The 23,613-nt window shown below is 40.9% G+C and overlaps 1 protein-coding gene across 13 annotated transcripts in view; it reads left to right on the top strand.

Annotated features, from left to right (window-relative positions):
• LOC105476165 (opioid binding protein/cell adhesion molecule like) overlaps positions 1–23,613 on the top strand; it is a 1,438,816-nt gene that overhangs the window by 1,235,588 nt on the left and 179,615 nt on the right. The window lies entirely within an intron of this gene.

Genomic DNA, 23,613 nt, shown 5'->3' with positions numbered 1-23,613 from the left:
TCTATAAGTTATTTATATTACAAACTAATGCTTCGTAAGTGCATGTTCATTATTACATACACAATAAATTAATGTAAAAAGTTAATACCTCCAGAGCTGTTTTGTTCCAAGGGAAAAAGGTTTTGGATGTGGACAACACTTGTTTTTTCTTCTAGGTAACTTAATGTGAGAAAGCTCTTCCTGAGATCCAGCCTACATTCTTCTTGATGAAATATAAATCAGTCCAAATCATTTCTTATTTAACCTTCAGCAAACATTAAAAACCTGGTTACCATGCCTTAATAGTTATAGAAAAACTTGAAGGAAATTATTATACCATTTTGTGGCAGTATATATAATCAAACACCAAGGTCAGAACCCTTCTCTGGCTGTGGCAGGCTGTTTCTCCTGTGGAACATCTCCTCCTGTTGCTACTGTTAATGAGTCTTGGCCTTGAGTGGGATGACCACCTCATCAAGGTTTGCCTGGGACTGTCCTATTTTTTCCCATCCTGAAAAACCCTTCAGTCCTGGGCAGATTAGAACAGCTGTTACTCCAGCCTTGAGTTATTACTGCTGCCTCCAATTAAATTACTGACTTTCTCTCATTGGAATTCGTCGAGCCCTGGTTTCCATCTCCTAATACTGACATCATTTTTCTGCTTCAAGTTGTATTCCTCCCCCTTTCTTCTCACACACATCCACTGTAATATAAATAATTTGAAGGAATTTGTCCTTTCATTCATATAACACGTTTGTTTTCAGTGCCTCATGCATGCTAGTCTCTGGAGATACAAAATTCATAAGATAAAAACCTTGTCCTCAAATAACTTAAAGTCTACCTGAGGAGAAAAGAAAAAAGCAATAACTATATAACATGGTTATTAAATATCCATGTGATGAGAATTTTCCAGATAAAAAGCGATGGGAAATCTAAGGGAGGAAGGGTGGGATTATTTTTCGTTACAGGTGTCAGGGGAAGCTGTGTGGAGAAGTGGGGATTGGAACTGAACCACAGTGGACTGGGGTTAGGGAAATGGGCCCTGCTGGGGGTGCTTTCCAGGTATAGAGACCAGTGGAGCTGCAGCACGCAAAGATTTCTCCTTACTCATTTTTGTGTCCTCTCTGTATCTAAATCAGGGATCAAGTTACTCATTTATATCTGTCAAAATGAACATACGACATCGTTAGAAACGGCAACCACCCCCGTTAAAAACCGGGCCAGCTTCAAACTTTGTACGTGGAAACCAAACGAGTTAGGTCTTCAAAGAATCCCAGAGAAATGTCATGGAGTTCTCCTAATTAAAATCAGAAGTTAATTTTCAGGTGATTTCTTAGCCGTGCAGCTAGAACTAAAGTAAATCTCGAGTCCCTGGAATGAGCATAGCGGGAAGGCAGAGAAGCCATTGCTCCCCATGGGGCTTTAACTGGGAGCTCTCCCCTGAGGTATAGATGAGATCACAGAACAAAGCCATAGGGAAGACAGAACAATCATTTTGAATACAAAGTGATCAAACCACTTTAATTGTCTATGGAAAATGTTTTTCTTTCCAGTGACTCAAGGAGGTTGAGGTTGATAGCTTCTTACACGACAGATCACAAATTTGCAGTCATCCTTTGCATTTGAGAAGTAATTAAACATTTGTAAAATGACAGTTTTCAAATGAAATGTCTGGCCAGAGTCTCCTTCAGAAATAATGATGTGGTTTCTTTGGCTGCAAGTAATGACAAAGACCATGGAGCCAGCCTCCCCCGCCCGCTCCCCGGGTTCCAAACGCCAGTCTTCAGCGGCAGCTATTGCAAAAGCTGCTCTCACTGAGTCCATTTTCCCTCCGTGCTCTCTGGTAGCCAACTATCCCGTGAGACAATGTGATACAAATACCTGCACTTTGCCATGGTTTCAGCCCCTTCCTCTTAGTGTGCTTTGTTATACATGATGACAACGAGGATGGGAAGCTTAGATGTGTGCTGCTGCAGGGTCACAGATCACTTCATTTGGGGAACACTTTAGTTAAAAGTAACTGGCAAGAGATTTACAGCCAGATATTTATATTATAGAAGTTTGTGACTTCTCCAGCCGTTTTGGCAGAGTTTCCTAACTAACCTCAAGAAACAGCTGAGTAATCCCCCTAGATGTAAGCACTCTTGTTATATTATGGAGAGGAGGGGCTGGAGATGCAGCCATGGGTGTTCCTAAGCTAGCTTATAAATTAACCAGGTGCCAGTAGGAATGTTATTTTATAAAACTGGATATAGAGTAATTGATTCTCATGCACAAGCATGGTTGCTTGATTTACACAGAGCTGATTTAGCATTTTCCTTGCTAAATTTATTTGAAAAATGTTAACTCAACGTAACCTGAATGTACAAGGAGAAAAAGTGTGTGTGTGATGGTTACTAGAGAGACAGACAAATGTCAGTGCAAGGAAAAGAGTAATTTCTGGGATTGATATTTTATTTTTCATTTATTCTCATTCACAAAAGTAGATGTCAGCACCTTCCATGCTCCCTATACTGTGCCAGGCACTAGAGATACAGATATGGATCAGACAGCTCCCAGGCATTGAAGAGAGGTGGGGAGGTGATATGTAAACACATGCAACGATAATGCAGCATTAACACAGAGGTATATGAATGGAAGGGTGATGGCTATTTTAAAGTAACACAAAGGAAGGAACAATGCACTTTGCCCAAGGAATGGAGGAAGCTTTCCTGGATGGGTGGCATTTCAACTGACTCTTTAAAGGAAGAGCAGGGATTGAACTACAGAGGAAGAGGAAGCACGGTGGGAATGGTGTGCTAAGCATACAGCAACTCTGTGCAAAGGCTTGCAGCCTGAATATTTGCATGCTGTCGGTAAATGTGGGTTGTTTGGTGTGGCTCCTCCAAGCAGAGCACGAGGGTAGGCAGAGAAACAACTGTGGCTGGAAATGTTACCAGGAACCTGCCAGGAGTAGCTTGTGAATGAGGCAGTGAGGCCTGGTGGAAAGAACACGGTCTTGGAAGTTAGACCCTATGAGGTCAAGCATTCACACTAAGACTTTTGACAAGGTACCAAAATGGTCTGATTCTCATTTTCTTTAAACTGGATATGAGAATAATAATAAAACTTATCTCGTTATGTCATTGGGGTGAATTCCTGGCAGAATAGGCAGACCTACATGTCAGTTCCTTTTGAGACCCCTTTCCCTTGCATGCCACGCACAGAAGGGTTTGGCATTGATTCTGCATATGCCTAGAAGCTTATGAGAAACACGAATTAAAGAAGTGATGGGTCAGTTCTTGGTGTATTTAAAAAGTCACTCTTACACTAGTATGAAAGAAGGCCTGCATCATAGTGAGACGGGGGAAGCAGATACGCCAGTTGGAAGCCTGTTGTACTATTTCAGAAAGGAACTAAGGGCTTGGACCAAGGTCAAAGTGGAGGCAATGACAAGAAAGAAAAATATCTCAGACATATTGGAATTCACGACACACTGGAGGTACACAGTGGAGCAGGAGGAAGCAAGGATGATTGGTGATCAGATTCTCTGGTGAGCAAAGGAGTAATTGCACACATTTATTTGGAATACCTGTGTATGTACTGAACGCCAGGCAGCCCTTCGGAAGGCCCAGGAGGGACTGGTTTCCTGGAGGATGCCCATTGGCAAAGGTTAGTTTACTCCCCAGAGGCTCCAGTCCTATATTATTACCATTGATTATTCCTGCTGCAGGTCATATTTGCAAAGAGCAACATCATCATTTTTTATTAATTCTCTTCCACAACAAGATGCCAAGCTAGATTGCCCAGCATCTTCAGCAAAGCTGGGACTGACACCCTGGAGTCTGGGTTCAACCAGCTAACCTCCTCTCTATTACTTGGGCTTTACTGAAGCAAGTACCGTAAAGCCTTACTTAATTAAAATCAAAAAAACACGCTGCGCTGGCAGGGTTTGAACAGCCTCTAGTGTTAGAAAGAAATAAAAATAGCAGTCCCTCTTCCCTGGACTGGTCAGAATGATAAAGCGGAGACATAGTATTGTGTCTTGAGCAGAATGCGGATCTGAAGGTGCAAGGAGTTGGCTGCTGACTAGAAGTACACAGGGATCCATAATGGCTTACAGCAGTCAAGCATATAGAATTCACTTGAGCATGTGCTTTCTGTGAGAACTGTGGTTTATGTCTTACATACATTGGTTTATTGAACCCTTCCAATAATTTGTTTATCTTATTTTTATTTATATATAAACAGATGCACATATTTTGGGGTACATGTGATGATCTAATACATTTATATAATTTGCAAAGATCAAATCAGTGTAACTGGGATAGCCATCACCTTAAATATTTGTCTCTTCTTTATTCTAGAACATTCAAATTATTTTCTTCTAGATGTTTTGAACTATGCAATAGATTATTGTATACTACAGTCACCCTGCTGACCTAGCAAACACTTGCTCTTATTTCCTCTACTGAACTGTATGTTTGTACCTATGACTCAACCTCCCTTTCTTCCCCCCTCCCTCCTACTCTTCTCTGCCTCTGGTAACCACCAAACTAATTCCTGTCTTCATGAGACCCACACATGAGTAAGAACAAATAAGTCTTTGTTTACCCCTTCTGTTAGTGCTATCAATAGTGTTGATTCATATAAAAGGAAACTGAAACTTAGATGAGACAAATTACCTAAAATTACACAGCTAAAAAACTCACAGAGCTGAAGCTGGAACCCAAGTCTGACTCTAGAACCATGCCCTAACCACTGTGTGATATGTCCTCAGTATAGAAAAGCAGGTGGTTTAAGGCTAGGTCTCTATTCTTTGTGTGATTCAAATATACACTGTGGGCTTCTATCACTGGTTCCAGAACACCAGGATGCAGGAACCATAGACCCGACCCAACTCAATGTAGCCCCGTCAGTAGTTATTGAGCTCCTCCTAATGTGTTCAAGGCAGTGTTTGGCCCTTCAGAGACAAAAGCTCGGGAGGAAATATTCTGGCCTCCATACTTTGTGTTTAAACAACCTACAGTCTTGTTATAGATTATCCCTAGAGACGCCACCCAACCTCATGATGCTGTACAAAAGGCTGGGGGCTCCAAATGCACAGTGAGCATCCTCCTCCCTGGCAGCAATGACAAGAAGCTAAGGGGTCCAGTTGACTTTTAAGATATTCCACTGTTCACAGTAACAGTGAGAGCAACAACAACAACAACAGAATATTTGTAATTATAATAGCAATTAGTCCAAGCCCTATCATTTGTTGGGCACCTACTGGTGACTCAAGCACCTTGCTGGTGCTGGTAACTTTACTCGCTTACTTAATTAGTGATGTGATTGAAAAGTCTGCCTGAAAACAAAATTCCACCAGAAGCCAAAATATAACCCTTTTTCTCTAAGTTATGTCACACATACTCATGGAACTGAAACCTAACAGATAGAAACCCCTGGGAAGCAATTTCTACATACTGTCTCTCCAAATTGGCTCTAACAGTACTAACAGAAATAATAAAAAGAACTGGGGTGAGTGGTGGGTGGGGGGAGGCACTGCTCATTTACTTATCAATTCCAGCCCTAAGTCCGTGGGATTTTTTCTTATTTCACTTGCAGATTTTTTCTTCGTTCTAGTTCTTAATGTATCTTTGTCTTCTTTTTCTCTGTCTCCTAACTTCAGGAACATGCCCTAATTGGCTCCTGGGTGCAATCACAGTCCCATTGGCCCAGACGTGGGAAAAGGGGAGAGGCTTGGGGGCTGGTGTGATGGTCCTTGCAGGGCGGCTTTGCTTGATGTAGAGACAGAAGGTGGAGGTGGGAGATGGGCTGGTGGCAGCCCTCCTGGGTCAGCTCTTCCTGAAAAGACCTCTGACTCTGTGTCTTTTCCCTCAGATTACAAAGCAAAGCCCGCAGACAGCATCCTGTAAAAGGAGATGCTTTAACAAATGCAGGGGAATCAGGCAGCGGAGGTCTAAGATGAGCAGGGCAGAGGTCAAGGAAGTCAGAGTCTGTCTGGGAGTTCTGGACAGCTGCCATCGTGGGACAGGATGAGCGTCTCCCCAGCAGGCAGTTCCTGGGGCTGCTAATTGCTCATTTCTCTATATATATCCGGCTTAAGCAAGGGCAATTGTGTCCAGAGAGAAAGCCAAAGAGCTGAAGATGGATTTAGGAAGGCACAATAGATCCAGAAAAGTAGATGAATAAATAAAGGCATTAACTTTTAATGTAAATAGGACTGAAGCATTCTTATTACCTTTTCTCTTGAAGATACAAGAGGAAATTCCTTCTGCCAATTTGAACAGCTTTAAAGTGTACTTGAGGACACTCAGAAAGAAGAAAAAGGACCCAAGTACCAGATAATATCTGCTTACAGGTGCCAAGGGTAACTCAAAAGTGTTCACAGAGCTGGAGAAGTATGTGCTGCTGCTCAAATAGCTGGAAACCTAACTAGAGCTGAAAGGAAGCTGCTGGTCACTGGCAAACCATAGACTTTGCTCTTCTCATTCATTTGTTCATGTATTCGTTCATTTAGTCAGTCAAGGCATATTGAGTTCTTCCTATGTGTTGGGTGCCTACTATACTATGTAGATTGGACATGGACGAATCTGTGTTCTCAAGGAGGTTGTGGTCTGAATTTAAGATAGGAGACATTCTTTATGATGTTGATGAAGTCTGAGTGTGTCTAGAAACAATCTCAATATTCCTTGAGACTAGACTAAGTTGTAGCTGGGGCTCAGGGCCAGGGGAGCAACAAAATGAAGGAAGTCCCCTGGTTAGTGGTGTCCTTTTTATTTATTTTTATTTATTTCTTTTTTTGACACAGAGTCTCTCTCTGTGTAACCAGGCTGGAGTGCAGTGGCGTGATCTTGGCTCACTGCAACCTCCACCTCCCAGGTTCAAGCTATTCTCCTGCCTCAGCCTCCCGAGTAGCTGGGACTACAGGCGTGTGCCATCATGATCAACTAACTTTTTTTTTTTTTTTGTATTTTTAGTAGAGATGATGTTTCACCATGTTGGCCAGGATGGTCTTGATCTCCTGACCTCATGATCCACCCGCCTCAGCCTCCCAAAGTGCTGGGATTACAGGCATGAGCCACTGTGCCCAGCTGTGATGTCATTCTTAAAACCATGACGACAAGTTATTTTATGCTGCAAATGTGCTGACACTATTAAAGGCACATTTGCATGCATTATCTTTAGCCCATGCAATGCTCCTGTGATCAGTATTATTGCACTTATTTTCTAGAGAGGACACTTAAGCTCAGAGAAACTTAATGCCTCACCAAGTCACACAGCTGGCGTGTGACTGGACTATGATTCGTAGTATTTTAACTTTAAATACTCCCTTTCCACCTTTCTAAACCCTCTGCATGCCAGGACCAGATTAAGTTTTACTAAAACTTGTTTCTTATAATAGGTATACTCACCACCTTCAAACTGTCCTTTTGAATGGATTCCAAGTTCCTTAGCTCAGATTTAAGCCTCCACAGCATCTGATTGTATGCTTACGTTTTGGTCTTATAGGCCATCAATGCTTCAATATGCCCTGCACATCAATTAAACCAAACTATTTGTCATTTCTGAAAACTTTGTTAATTTGCCCACATTCATATTAATTAAAAAGGCTGCTGTTCCTGATTAAATGTGGGAGGCAGAGAAGAAGAAGATGACAAAGTCGATTCTGCATTTTTCAGGGCTGAGTGATTAAGAATGTTGGTGTCTTCAAACAAAACAAGAAAGTCATGGGGAGAGGTGGCTTGGGGGAAGAGGATAGATCTTATTTTAAAGACTTGTTTGAGCTGGTGGTAGAATATTCAGGAGAACAGCAGCCTGGCCTCCACTTAGGAAAAGCCCCAAAGTTCATAAGGGCATCAGAGCAGGAGCTGATGATTTTGGAAACTTCTGCAAGGGAGTGAGAGCTGCAGCTGCAGGAGTGAAGGATGTGAGCCAGGAGAAAGGACTGGAATGAGAAGGAAGAACTCCACACTGAATCTTAGGGAAAGCTCAAGGGCCTGTTATGGTTGAGGGTAGGCAAATAGATGTAAGGGAAATTAGAGGAAAACAAAAGCAAGGCACAGATTCCTCCCTGTATTTTTTTAAGGAAAATAAACACAAAGAAGCAGGGGGTAATTTGGTTCCCAAACCAGGACTCCTCAACTAGCTCCATGACTCTGAGGGGCTTTCCTTAACTGTTGAGGACAGAGGCCTGGAGCCCAACAGAGGACATACATGAGCTCCTGCTCATCTTTATACTGCGGCTCTTGCTTTCCAAATAAATATTTAGAATCATTTGCTAACAAATGGGGAGCACCCACGAGTATTCCAGGCACAGAGCATGAAACGGCGAGTGAGATAAAGGCCCTGACGTGGTGGAGTTGACTTTCTTGTGAATTACATCCCCTTGCAAGTTCACTGATAGAGCTAGCGTAAAGTATCCGTAAAGTATCACGGGTGCTGGGGGACTCCATCAGGGAGGAATTGGAAGCTGGGTCTTATAGGATACAAGGTCATTGCTCAATCTAGGATATAAGATATAAATGAGTTAATTAGGAAGATATAATACAATTAAAGGGTTAGAAAGCAAGATATGTGAGAGCACCTTCAAGTAGTTTAGTATTGCTGGAGTACAATCAGGTAGGAATACAGTTTTTGGCAAGCATGAGATTAGATAGAAAAGCAGGGGCCATTTATACACTATGATAACTTTTGATGTTATCCTTCAGATGATAAGAAACCACTGAAAGGTTTTTAAGCTGGGCAATTATATAGTTCAGATTATTTTTAGGAAGACCCTTCTGACAGAAGGAGGATGAATTGGAGAATGGGGAAACAGGGAGATAGTTTAGGAAGCTGCTATAGTTATCCAGGCAAGTGATGATAAGGATTTGGATAAGAGGAGTGATGGCAGAGATACAGAAGAATGTATGGATTTAAGAACTCCTTTGGAGATGAAATTGCTTGAACTAGTGATGAACTGAATGTGGAGGATGAAAGCAAGGGGCTGCAGAAGATATATACAGGCCCGCCTTTGGTGACCAAGGAGATTATAGCACAAGATACAAGCACAGGAGTAGGTACTGGTTTCAAGTAAAAAGGTATTAAGGTCATTTTGGGTGTGTTGAATTTGAGATTCCTATGATGAATCAGTAGGAGATCACTGGCAGACATGTGAATATACAAGTGCAAATCTTGGACAGTCTAGGCTGGACATATAGATTTAGGAAGAAGAGGGATAATTCCTGGAGAACACCAACATTTCGCAGGCACCCAGATGAAGAGCAAACTAGGATGGAAATAGAGAAACTCTCAGAAAAAGACTAAATTTTGTACAAGTTTTGTAGAAATGAGGAGAACGCAGAAGCCTAAGAAAGAGAGGACACTGATCTCAGGTAGAGCAGAGGTGTCCATTAAGAAGAGAACTGGACTAAGCAGTCAAAACACGAGGTGGACCCTCATGGTGCAACTCACTACCCTCCATGACCTGAGCACTAAGCTGTCGGTTTAGGGAAAGTGAACAACAGTGTGATGCAGAGGCAAACTTAGGCCACATGTGGTTTCCACGATTCCTTTTACTGCATTGCTGGACCTCAAGGGACGCTACATCTCCTCATGGACTGGGATTTAATTTAGGTAGTGCAAATCATCCTTACTTAAGAGATAGGGATGAGTCCACAGACAATGCCAAGGTCTTCACAGGGAAAACTGATTTCCCTGAAACTTTAAGGGAGTGGAGAAATGCTTTTAAAATGCAGCATTGGGGACCCCACACAAAGGAGTGGGAAGGTTTGCCAAGGCTCTCTTGGACAACTCCTGATCATGGTTACTCAGTATGTGTGAGAGAACCAAACTCTTGCTTTATAGGACTCAGAAACAAACAGATTTTTTTGTAACTGTAAAATCCAGGCTGGTAGAACACTTGCTGCCTATATTAACCTACAAAACCAAGCTATTTTTAGAATTTTAAAAGAGAAAAATTAAATGTCTTTCATGGGAGGTGTAGTATAACAATCTATAGGTTTGGGAGGGTTTTTCTTTTACATTTCCTTGGAAATAACACATCTTGTAGGTGAGAATATATGGTGTCGATGGTAATTGCCTTTTTGCTGGAGCTACGTTTTCATTCTCCTCCCTTTCTCCTCCAATATTAATTATCAGGACTAAAAATACTCCATTGTGAGATCTTTGTGCCTCTGGGAGGCTTCTGTGGAAATCTGACATCTGTGCAGGAGGCTCTGCCGCGATGTGTGTCTCTGAAGCTGTCTCCTGTTTGTGAATTCAGTAAACACTTGCATAGTGAATGCTGAAGTGTCTGTCTCTCGCAATGGCTGTGAGTGGCAGCCTGTGAGAACAGTGTCTTGTTGAGCAGACATGACTCATAGTGCCTGGAGGGAATAGAGAATGCATGGAATATTTAGGATTAAGAGCATTAGTAACAATAGGAAAATATTGATACAAGAACATGCCGCAGTGTAACTGTAGTATGCAACCAAACTGCCATGGCCTCTTACAGTTTTCCTTTTAGTGTGTACCTACAAACCGATGTACCCCTCACCCTGACTCCATTTGGAGAAAAATAGTATAAAGAAACTTTTAAAATAGAAAAATTAGTGAGTTGTTTGTATCCATGATCAGTTTAGGTGGAGTTAGGTGGGTGCTAGGAAGGTCTTCAAGGACCAATACCTAGCTGCTGGAATCAGAGACTCATGGATCTGTACTAAGCCTCTTCCTAAAAGAACAGCTGTCACGGCTGGTCAAGTCATTCTACACTTGATGAGATTTCATTTCACCAGATATTCTTTAATTATCTTCTTGGACTGAATGTTAGTTCTGATGGGATGCAAGGTGAGGGGAAGGATGGAGGATTATGTGGTAGCGTGGATATAATATCCCTGCCTTCTAATCAAGACACATGTTTTAACAAATGAGTGCATTTCTAGGAAAAGCGAGATTGATTACTTTAAAATTGGGCTGTTCTAGAGAATCTGAGATATATGGTTATATAACTATGGGGGATTGGTTTATTAAGTAATCCTAGGTGGAGCTTCAAAGAGGGGTGCTCTCTACAGTCATGGAGCAGAATAAGAGCTCTGGGAGGCAGGGATGGGTCTAGGAGGAGGCTGAGGGGCAGACCAGGGAGGAGGAGGCTGAGGGGCAGACCAGGGAGGAGGGCATTCTGAGCAGGAGGAGAAACCATTTCACAGCTATGCCCACATGGGGGTAGTTTATAGAGAATGGTTGGTGCTACAGAATTTTTCGTTTTAATTTTTCACCCCAAATAGTCACTTTACAGTCAGCTCTTCTCTTCAACTTGACAGTTATTATTTAATTCCTTCAAATTATTTAATTTGTATATACATTATACACTGGCAATCAAAAAACAAATTTTATTAATGTTAACTATTTAAGCCAGGTGCGGCGGCTCATGCCTGTGATCCCATAATCCCAGCTACTCAGGAGGCTCAGGTGGGAGGATCACTTGAGCCCAGGAGTTCCAGGAGTTCAAGTCCAGCCTAAGCAATGTAGAGACTGTGTCTCTACAAAAAAAAAAAGTTAACTATTTGATTCAACAGATATTTACTATCTCCTAAGTATAAGAAAGTTACAAGTCACTAAGAATTATGAAATATGATATACATTTAAGGGTTGAGAAATTTACCTGTTATAAAAAATAACCTGGGTATTTATCTACTCTTATAGTTTCCATTTAACATTATATAAACTACTCATTTTGAATTAGATTTTGGTCCCCAATTATTTTCTTGTTGTCACACATCATACATCAGGGCTGCAGACTAGTCAGTCGGTGTACATAGGAGTTGAAAATGTACGTTTCTTTTTAGCCTAAGAAAAACATAATTTGGAAGACAAATTTGTTCAATAAAAATCTTCTTACAGCCCCTCTCATACAAAATAAACTACAGCCACTTGCCATCTCAAATGATAAGCAAGGAAACTCCACATGGAGAGGCTGGGAAGACTCACGCTGGCCTTTGGTCCCTCCACATTTAGGCCTATGTGAAGACTATTTCCAGAGTGTTGTCACGTACAGAATCTTCGTCTTTGTAAAGATGAAGGCTGGCCGAAAATATTTGGTTAAACATATCCACCGAGCGAGTGGCTTTTCTGATCTCTTGACCAGTTGGTCTGGTATCTTTATCTCTCAGAACAGAGCACCATTAAGCTTTTTGTCCTGGTTCTTTGAGTTTTCCAAATTATGGCATGGGAGCGCCAGGATTCAGTCAAGATGCCTAGAGTTTGCTGTAGGAGCACCTGGGACCTAGCAGTTGAGAAAGACACCCCAGAGCTGTGCTCCAGATCCTGCCCATACCTCTTCCCTTAGACTGATCTTTGACTAGAGCAAATCTTCTTTTACTGATTGCATTGTATTCTGGAGAACTCTGTAACATTTCATTTAAAGGCAAAACAATGATAGTTCGGTTACATAAGTTTGAAAAACATTGATTGAGATTATCCAAAAGCATCCCAGAGAATAACCTGATTTTCCCCTGAAAGGGAATGTTTGAGTATGCTATGGCTCAGTTTCACTGTGAATATTATGCTGCAGATAAAAAGAATGAAATAGCCCAGTATGCTGTTAAATAGGAATATATAGTAATAGTGTTAAGTTTTAAAAGACAAATGACAAAACAGTATGTACAGCAGGATTCCATTCATGTAAAAAATATGCAAATCAAAACTATAGACTCCTGTATGTACAACTAGGTGTACGCACTCGGGACTTCTTCTATATTGACCTTTTGGTAATGCCACCAACGCCTATCAGAAAAAGAGAAATGTGAGATGTGAGCCTGCCATTTGGAGTTGTATTTTTGTGTCAGAGACCTTCGGTTTGTGCTTGGCTTAGGTTTTCTCTCTTTTCCTTCTCCTTCTCCTTCTCCTTCTCCTTCTTCTTCTTCTTCTCCTCCTCCTCCTCCTCCTTCTCCTCCTTCTCCTTCTTTCTCCTCCTCCTCCTCCTTCTTCTCCTCCTTCTCCTTCTTTCTCCTCCTTCTCCTTCTTCCCCTCCTTCTCCTCCTCCTCCTCCTTCTCCTCCTTCTCCTCCTCCTCCTCCTTCTCCTTCTCCTTCTTCTCCTTCTCCTCCTTGTCCTTCTCTTTCTTCTCCTTCTTCTATTTTTTTCTCCTTCTCCTCCTCCTCCTCGTACTCCTTCTCCTCCTCCTTCTCCTTCCTCTCCTTCTTCCTCTCCTTCCTCCCTCCTCCTTCCTCCTCCTTCCTCCCTCCTCCCCCCTCCTCCTCCCTCCTCCTCCTCCTCCTCCTTCTTCTTCTTCCTCCATAGTTTTTATTTTTGAGTTAGAGACTTGGTCTGTCACCCAGGCTGAGTGCAGTAGTGCAATCTCGGCTCACTACAACCTCCACCTCCTGGATTCAAGTGATTCTCCTACTACAGAATCCTCGCTCCTGAGCAGCTGGGATTATAGGCACATGCCAGCACGCCTGGCGAATTTTTGTATTTGTAGTAGAGATGGGGTTTCACCGTGTTGGCCAGGCTGGTCTCAAACTCCTGGCCTCAAGTGATCCACCCGCCTTGGCCTCCCAAAGTGCTGGGATTACAGTCGTGAGCCACTGCACCTGGCCATGCTCGGCTTAGGTTTTCTGTCTGTTGAATAGTGATAAAATTGATCATGGAACTAGTAAAGCCTTTTCCTCAAAACTCAGGACTAAGCTGAAGGAGAGAGAACCACCTCACAAATAAAAGCCAAGTTATATTGAAGATATATATTTTTAAAAGGTTAGCTTTAGTATTCAGAAGATAAATTAAAAAAAAACACATAAACTAGAAGATGCTCACAAATATTGACCCAACCATGGGAGAAAAACTATTAAGTGACTCAAATTTCAATGTATAAGGGATGATCAATCAGGGAGTTATTTGTATTAAATTCAGAGGCAGATCATTCTCATTGCACTTCTCTCCATGGCCTCTCTAAGAAACAAATTATAGTGCAAATCTGTTTTTTGATACACCAAACATTATGTACCAACTTACTCGGATTAATATTACAAAGTGTTGATGAAATTTTCTAGGCAGTGCTAAGAACTAAAAAGATAGTTTTTTTCTTAAATAGGATGTGTTGATACTTGTTTTCATGGTGACTATTAGTTGCATATTTAATTTACAGAAATGGCGTGCTTTGGAAACTATTGCAATAGTTTGAGATATTGAGTATCTGCATGTCTCCCATGCCTCGACTTAAAAGAAAATTCATTGAGTGCCTACTACGTTCCAGGCGGCCTGCAAGGGGTCGCAGTGCAAGCCTACTACGTTCCAGGCGGCCTGCAAGGGGTCGCAGTGCAAGCCTACTACGTTCCAGGCGGCCTGCAAGGGGTCGCAGTGCAAGCCTACTACGTTCCAGGCGGCCTGCAAGGGGTCGCAGTGCAAGCCTACTACGTTCCAGGCGGCCTGCAAGGGGTTGCAGTGCAAAGATAATTTTTAATTGTTACTAACATTATGAAATGAATGCTAGCTGAAACAGACACATACCAAAAATAGCAATAAAAGGCAATATATGTTAGAAAAGAGGTTGGCGATTGCTAATATGAGGATGGAAAAGAACTAGACTGCAAATTCCAGGTGGGCAAAGACTGGGTTCGTCTCTTTTTCTCTGTATCATCAAGCCCCTACCACAATGCCTGATACTTGGTATATGTTTAATAACTATTGGTAGAATGAGAGAAAGAATGGAACTACGAATGGAGTGAGAGTTGTTGGAGAAAGCTTCGTGGAAGATATGACCTTTCAACTGGGTCTTCAAAAAAAAAGAAACAAGTAAAGTGGGAAAGAAACAGGAGGGCATTCCAAGTAGAGGCTTGAGCACATTAAGGAAAACTCTTGTCAAACATGTCAAATAAAAGGAAACAATGCACATTAAAATGCATATATTTAATGTGTTAAATCACATGCATACATACACAGATAAAGGATATTTTTGTTATGTGTGTTTTATCCTTGTATATTTTATCCAAATATTGGGTATCCTATATGCACAAATTTAAAAATTCTGCAGCTGTGAAGCCATCTGCTCTAGAGGATCAGCCATGGTCAAGCCCTGCCTTCCCTGTTATACCCTGATAACAGCATTTGCCATCACAATTGTCACTCATGTGTTCTATGTAAACCTCGTGCTTTTCAGGCCTCATGTTAATCAATAATATCAGTAGTCACTGTCAATAATTACCACAAAACCTTTGAGGAGATCAAAGCCCTGACTGAAATGTGATCTTTCCCTTCATTTGTCTTGCATCTGATAAAGCTTGGGGCTATTCCAAAGCTTGTTAGCAGTAAAGAGTCAAGAATAAGAGGCCAGTAAGATCGTCAGAATCATCTCGGGCAAGCAGATATATGCCAGCCATATGTTAAAAGCCTTTAGAGACAGGTTAAACAGTCTCTTCTAAATGCCTTTGTGTTATCCTATTTCATTTCAGCTTTATTCATCATATTCAACAGTGAGAGAATATGTCTTCATTATTTAATACCTTTGCACATAGCATGTTGTGAAATGGAGTAGTAATAAAGTCTAAATCAAGCTGTTTTTAAGCTGAGGTAGCTGCAGAATGTTCCTAGAAGAATAGAAAGATAACAGTTTAGAGTTCACAAAGAAAGTGGCATGGTGGTTCTTTCTCTTTCTTTGATTTTTAAATATTATCAAACTCTATGAGTAGACATGTCTTGTGTTCTATATTTAGCCAAAAGGGTGGTTTCTCAATAAATGTTATTTGCTGTCTACATAGATTCTATATCAGAGAAGAAGCAGGGTGGGGGTGAGGGTGGTGATCTAGCTGCTAGAAATTCAAGTGCTTCAAGGAGGTATGCTGTAGATATCTGTGTAAGCAAAAATATCCGCTGTAGCTCAGCTACCTGAAAGGAAGGATTACAGCCTCTGGATGCTCTTAAACAATCTAGTCAATTTATGGCATACCTATTTCAATGGGAAGCCAATTCCTGTGCTCCATTTTGCTATGCTTTTTCAACCAAAGGTCATTTTTACATACTTTGGGAAAGACAGATATGGTGCTTAGGAATTAAGAGTAAAGAAGAGAGTTTTCCCCAAGACTAGGAGCCCTGTTCAGTTTAGGTAACAAGTCTGCTAATCACAGAAGCAGATTACCCCTCCTCCTCCCCACCTCCTAGATCTGTTGTCTACAAACTGTTTCACATAAACACAACACAACCCTCAGCAGAGCAGGTCCTTAGAGGTTTTTGCTCTAGTCCTTGGGGTCTAGCGGTGGGCGTATATGCAAACTCCTCTGTCTGTCATTTTCTCCCTTTCTGTGTTTCTTTCCTTACTGGCCCCAATAAAAAAATTAAGAGATGTTTTGTCTTCCTAGAATAAATGTTCAGAAACAAAGCTATAAGGCAGAACTCCAACTGGCAGTTTTTGTTAAACAAACAAACAAAAATAAATAAATAAAAGAAAAAGAAGAAAAGAGGGAGACACATAAAAATAAAAATGTAGATAGGACAGACATATGTCTATTCAAAACCATCTGGCCTCTTAGGCATTTTTGCAAATGATGCTTTGTCCAAGCATAATAATGACAATAATAATAGTAGCCAAATTTTATTGATTCTTTAACTCTGTGTCAGGCATTATCATAAGCACTTTACCTTTATTTTCTCATCCAGTCTGTACAAAGCCACTATGGACATGACATGATTATGTCATGTATGTGAATATCCAGTCTCTGGGAGGTTGAATTGCTTGCTCACTGTCACACAGCCAAGTGGTTAAGTCTGCACAGTATCCAGATCTAACTGATTCCAAAGCTACTTCTTTTAACTAAAACAATGTATCACTTACTCATTGAAATTTGTAGCCAAATACAATAGAGGGTAAGTACCTGTTAGAAAAAGCTAGTTTGATTTACAACCAAATCAAATTTAGGCATATGCTGTCCATGGCTCTTAGCTGATCCAACCCTTGTCATCCCAGAGATAAGCAACATAAACACAGATTTGACATAGCCCAAGAAAGCAAGCCAATTAAAAACTTCTATGACTGATGCCTCTGCCACACCCTACTGATGCCCTGAGCTTTAGCAGCTTAAGTGCTGGTGTTGATTTCCTCCAAGACCTTTAAACGTCATGGACGAAAATTGCTATTTTGTTCTGCATGCACAGGTCCTAATTCTGGGGCTCAGAAAGTTCTGTGGAGTCTGTGAAATCAGCACGTGCCCCATCTCCCCCAAATGCCTTTACCTTTCCAGTACTGTAGTTGATTGTCTACAGGCAGCTCCCAGGGCTGAAATAGGTTTCGGATTCTTCAGAGTTTTCATTAATGGAAACTTGCAATTCAGCAAAAGGGAAAAAAAGAAAGTAAAAGCGTTGTGGTACAGACAGGTGTTGGAGAGGACCATCTGCTTGTTAATAACTTGCCCACAGATTTTCATGCCGCAGGACGGGGACACATTTATTATGTGATGCTGGGCCCGTTCCATTCCACTATCATTTCTGTAGAAATATTATTACTTGCACAACGTGCTATATTTTTAAATTTACTTTTTAAAATCCTCCTCTCCCTGGATCATGTTCTCAATATGCCTTTTCCCTACCTCCCCCACCTCCTCCTCCCCTTTCCTGATGTACCACCCTTTTCTCAGCTCTCACAAACCGCGGCACAGCCTCAGACAGCAGCCATCATCACCAGCAGAAACAGTCTCTCAGTTCACAGAGAGACAAAATTCACTGAGAGACAGAACTCTGATTACATACCTTGAAAATAATACTTTCCAATAGAGGTCAAAATGTAGCCCAACAACTCAATGATGATTTTAAAATTTTGATTTAATTTTGTATTACGCACATGCCTTGAAATAGAGCATATCTGCCTTGAACTTGGGGTTGGGAAATCTGAGTGATAAGAAACATCATGTGTAATTCTGGCTCTGCCGTTAACTAGTAATGTGGACTTAGGTTTTATGTATGAAATAAGTGCATTGGACTCAACTGATGGATTGATTCATTCATTCATGAAGATCAGACCATTTATTATTTTCCCCCAGACTTGACCAGCTTAGATTTTCATACCTGCTTTGGACATGGTGATATAATTGGATATTCATCCTTGGCCAACAGACTCTCTTGAGTTAAAACCAGCCCATCCCTTCGAAAACTTATGCTTCTTTCTCCCTGTACCTAGCTATGTGGTATGTATTGCATTCTGAAATGAATATGGCACTCATAATTTGACCCAAAATTAGTTTTGAATTAGAAATGTATAGATATAAAAATTATTACAAAAGGGTTGAATGTAAATGGTAATTTTAAAATTATAAAAGCATATGTCTCAATATATTTTAAATATACACACATTATTACTCGATTATCTCATTGTTATAGCTGTTGCTATAGTCTTCTCAATCTTTTCTCATGCATATATTTTAAGAAATTTAGTGATTTATGACAGCATCAGACAGTAATATCTCCATATCTGCTCCAGGATGGGATGTTATTATTTAAACATTATTTAAGTATTAAATGATATTTAAATAACATTTAAATATTTAAATTGTAATATCTAATTTAAATAATATTATTTAGAATATTATTCTTTAAAAATATTGTTGGTAAATCTGTAAGTGAAAAATGTCATTTCAATATTATTTAACAATATTATCTACTTCAGCACTTATGACCTTATGTATTTTCTTTTTAATGTGCCTTTTTGTCTCAAGGGTAAAGAATCTTCACCTCAGGTAGGTTGGCATTTACTCACAGCCCCTTTGGAGGTTGCTTTGTAGGCTTATAGTTGGTGAAGCAGAACAAAATCATAGCTAAGAACACAGACAGATGGGGGCACACATCCCTGTTTTTCTCTTTATTATTTGTGTGGCATTAATCAAATTTGTTAATCTTTCTAAGCTTGCAGTGATATACAACTTTCTTCATTACTGTTATGATAAAATTGAATGAGACAATATGTTTACATACTTGGTGCACTCTTTAGCACCAGCAAATCCTCTTAAAATGATAATCATTATGATCATCATTTTTTCCTTTAATCCATTAAATAATTCTTTCTCCTAGAATTGATTTTTCATGGTTACAGGACGAGTATCACTAATTAATTAATTAGTTGTTGTAACCATTAATTGATTAATTTATTCTTTGTTCAACTAATCCTAGGAGTCATCTTTATTCTCTTACCCAAGCCACAGGTGGTTCTGTTAGCTGTACCTCTAGGCTTCATCTCAGTTCTCGCCATTTCTCTCCCATGTCTAGTGCTACAATGATCTCAATGATCTCTCTCCGGATCTACTCAGTCTGCTGGCTGGCCTCTTTTTCTCTGTAACTTTTTCTGCCCAGCTTCCACCTCCATCCATTTTCAACACTGCAAGCAGACCTCTTCTTTAAATATGAACAAGGCTACATATTTAACTATTTCACAGTGAAATTCTCGAATGTGGTCTCATTGTGTTTGGAATACAGTGCAGACTCCTTGCCATGGTCTACAGGAAACTGAGTGAGGTGCCCCTGCCTACTTCCACCACTTCACCTTCCACTGCTCTCCTCCACAGCTGCCTCTCCCAGCCACACCGATATCCTTGCTGGTCCTTGAATTCGCCAAGCTGTTTCCCTCTGGGGGGCTGTTGAACTTGCTCTTCAGTCTGCCTGGAATGTTCTCCTCCAAGACCTTCACACAGGCTCCTGCCCAGTGCCACGTTTTCCTGCACGCCTGCCCTGACTTTCTTGCCCAGACTTCAGACACCTCATATTCCTTTATAGTCTTTTACTTTCTTAATTACCCCCATCACTGTCTAAAATTATTGTCATTTCTATTTATGTCTCCCAGTGCTTTTTTTCATTTCTCACTCTCCAGAACTCCATGAACATGCTCTCTCCTTGAAGAGAAAGGCAGTCTGTTCTATGGATTGCTGTTTGCCTGACACCTACAACAGAATGGAAAATCAGTAACTATTAGGTGAATAAACAAGCAATTATTTTGGGGGCTTCACTACATTCCAGGCACAGAGAATTACTAGGTCTTAGACCAAGAGGTTGGTCATCAATCATTTGTGATTTTGGTGGGTCTTCCTTTGATCTTTGTACATTCTGGACCACTCCTTTCTTTGGGGAAACATACAATGAATGCAGGTACCTATGTAACCAAGAATGAGCTCTGGTCTACAAATCCTGGCTGTGTTCAGAAAGCTTAAGCCAAGCATGTCCAGGAGGTCCTGCACTGCAGGTCTCTTGCTATAGGCATGCTCACTCACTGGAGGACCCAGTCACCCACCCAGCAAGGCAAACCACTAGTTTATATGCATCAGACAGCTCGAAGTCTTGGCAAATCCTAGGCCTGGACAGTCACCAGTATTCCAACAGTTGAGGTCCCCGGCCCTTTGCTGTCTCTCACATATTAAGGTAACTTGGATCCCTATATTCTCCATCTTTTTTCCCGATACCAGCCAGGTACCCTGGCTTATCCTGGGCTAGGTTATTAATTTTTCCCCACAGATCTCTTCCCCTATACACACCTCCCTCAGGCCCCGAGGTACAGCAACGAACTGGTCCATCTCTCACAATGCCTCCACTTGCCCATGCATGTGCCGATACGCCCACAAAAAATGCACACTTTGAAAGGTAGCTTGTGGCTCCCTAGACCTTTGGAAAATATTCCTCACTTAGACAAAGCATAGAGAGAGGCTTCTGTCTCACTTTGACTTGATGAGTTGATATTGCTCCTCGTATAGCTTTCTATTTGGAAACAACTCTGTTTATATCACACACATTTTCTGTATTTCTACTGTCTCATTTTTTACTATTAAGGACACTTGCCTAGAAACAGAATCTGTGCTTTTTTTCCCCAGTGTTCATCTCCTCTCGCTGCCTGTTCTTCACCTGAGTATATCACGTTTGATTGCTACACTGCAAAGCTGGGCACAGCTTTATCCCCACTATATAGTATCAATCTGTTTACCCATCCATCTTTCTTCCTATCTTTATACACACACGAACACATAAATGTCTCTAGTGAAATGTGTATGTGCTAACGTTTCTCAGAGATGCAGGGACGATGTTTCCTTTTATTTCTCCGATAAACCACAAAATAATACTGCACTGAGCATCGACGTAACATTTCATTTATTTTAAGTAATTAATCCTCATAGGTGCCTGTGGAAACACAGTCCTTACTGTTCCCATTTTAAAGATGAGGAGACTGAGACAGAGAGATGAACTTGCTTGTTCAAGGCGATGTGAAAATTTCTCAGCACAGTGGGGTATTAAAATTCAGAGTGACAAACTCCCTAATCCCGTGATTAGATCATCAGATCCTGGTGCCATGTATCCAACCTCTTAGAACTTGGAGAATCAGGTACTTAATATTGCTAAAGGAAATTGATGGAAAGGTCAAACATAAAAGGTACAAAGAGCAGTTCCTCTTTTACTCTACAAGTAATGAAGCAGATTTCTTAGTGTTTAATTTAAGAACCACTTGGTATATGAAATACATTTCTTGAGAGAGAGAGAAAATGGCTTCGTGTCTAGACTCCCAGTCTTTGGGATTAAGAGCACCTGCCTGGTTCAAGGATCTGCATTTCTCCAAAGTGCTCTCCTCACGCCCGTCCCTGTCTGTGGCGCCATAATCATTTCCACAGCAACTCCAAAAGGGGCGATGATTGTAGCATCACATGTAGGAGATTATACAGCCTCAGGCTGGGGATAACTAACAGAAGGAGAGAGATTCTTATTGAACAACAATCTTGCTTTGTGCAAATTTGAGCAGGAGAGAAGAGGGAAGGGAGGAGAAATACAGACAATCTAAGATCTAGGGGAAATTGGTTTTAAATAGGTTGTTTTTCAAAGGTTTCTGGAAGATATTGGTTCTTCTAGAGAATTATGGAAAGTGCTGAGATAATTACCTTAGCCTTATAAACTTAAAAAATATACATTTATTAAAAAGTGTGTTTAGTGTTCGGCAAGCTGTCAGATAAATTTGCAAGGAAACCAGAATCTCCAGGAGGAAAGGGCTCCCGGCAGGCAGAGCACACAAAGGGATGTTAATGTGCTGGACAGTGGCCCACATTGGGACCCTGGTCACCGCTTAACTGCTCTATTGTTTATGCTGGTGTCATGCATGTGTGCCATTTGTTTAATTCACGTAGAGGTATGGTTAAGAGCAGAGACTTTGGAGCCACGAAAACCTGCGTTCCACTGAAGTGCCAAGTAAACTTTCTAAGCTGTTTTACTTTATCTGTAAAACATGAATTTTACCTACCTCATGGGGATCTTGAGAATTTTAAATAAAACAGTCCATGTAAAGCATTCATAACACGGCCTTATAAACCACAGATGCTGAAAAATCATGATTTCTCTGGTTCTTGTTATTGATATTACCAACATGAAAGCTATGACTGATGATTAAACGATCTGCTTCAGATATCCATTTTCTTCATTTCCGTGAAATGAACACTGTACTACACACTGTAGATGTGGTCTTGTACTACACACTGTAGATGCGGTCTTGTACTACACACTGTAGATGCGGTCTTGTACTACACACTGTAGATGCGGTCTTGTACTACACACTGTAGATGCGGTCTTGTACTACACACTGTAGATGCGGTCTTGTACTACACACTGTGTAGATGCGGTCTTGTACTACACACTGTAGATGCGGTCTTGTACTACACACTGTAGATGCGGTCTTGTACTACACACTGTAGATGCGGTCTTGTACTACACACTGTAGATGCGGTCTTGTACTACACACTGTAGATGCGGTCTTGTACTACACACTGTAGATGTGGTCTTGGAGGAGGCACTTTGTTTTAGTCTTAGATTTGTTCATTCTTCCATTCATTTACCCATGTTCATTTTATTCAGAAAATATTTGAAGTAGGTTACAGAAAGACATAAAATAAATTTTAAATCCAAACCTCTTTATTATGTATATAATATATAACAAATAAAATTTGAATTTTAAGAATATGAAGTTTATGTATTCAAATAAATGTTATAAAGCCCTGCAGAACTAATAAGATAGGAGTTCAGCTGTGAGTTTCCTGATTCCTGAGGCAAAGAGGGAAAGAAGGTCGTTAAAAGATTTACATTGCCCACAAATAGAAACACACCAATCTCACTCAGGTGAGGGTTCAGCAAACCAAGCCCAGCTGGCCAAACCCAGCCCCTGCCCGTGAGCCAAGGAGAGTTTTACATTTTCAAGTGTTGTTTAAAAACATGAAGAAGAATAAGCTACAGAAACAGCATATGATGCTCAGACTGTACTATTTACTCTCTCTTGCCCTTAACAGAAAAAAATTAACAACTTCCCAGCAAAAATATCTAAGGAAAATTTCTCCCCCGCAAGAGACTTCCTTTCAAATTCATCTTGCTCCACTTTTCTTCTTCTTAGCTATGCTCCAGTCACTCTGCCCATTCTCCTATTCTCTCCTCCTGGGTTAAGCTTACAAATGAGAAGTCCCTCTCCACTGTATCCTAGTGGCCTAGAACACCTAGCCTTTGCCTGGTGCCTCAACTGGTCCTTCGAACCTGCACTTAAATGTTACCTCCTCAGAGAGCCTTCTCTGATCACCTAGTCCAAAATATGTTATCTTGCGTCTTGAATAGCAACATGTTACTTTCCAGTGTAGCAATTTTCAGAATCTGAAAGTTTCTATTCACTCGCTTACTTGTTTGTTTGATTCTC

The sequence above is a fragment of the Macaca nemestrina genome, chromosome 12 (genome assembly GCF_043159975.1).
Source record: "Macaca nemestrina isolate mMacNem1 chromosome 12, mMacNem.hap1, whole genome shotgun sequence".
Lineage (NCBI taxonomy): Eukaryota > Metazoa > Chordata > Mammalia > Primates > Cercopithecidae > Macaca > Macaca nemestrina.
The sequence above is the reverse complement of the archived record's forward strand: the minus strand, read 5'-3'. Positions and strand labels throughout refer to the sequence as shown.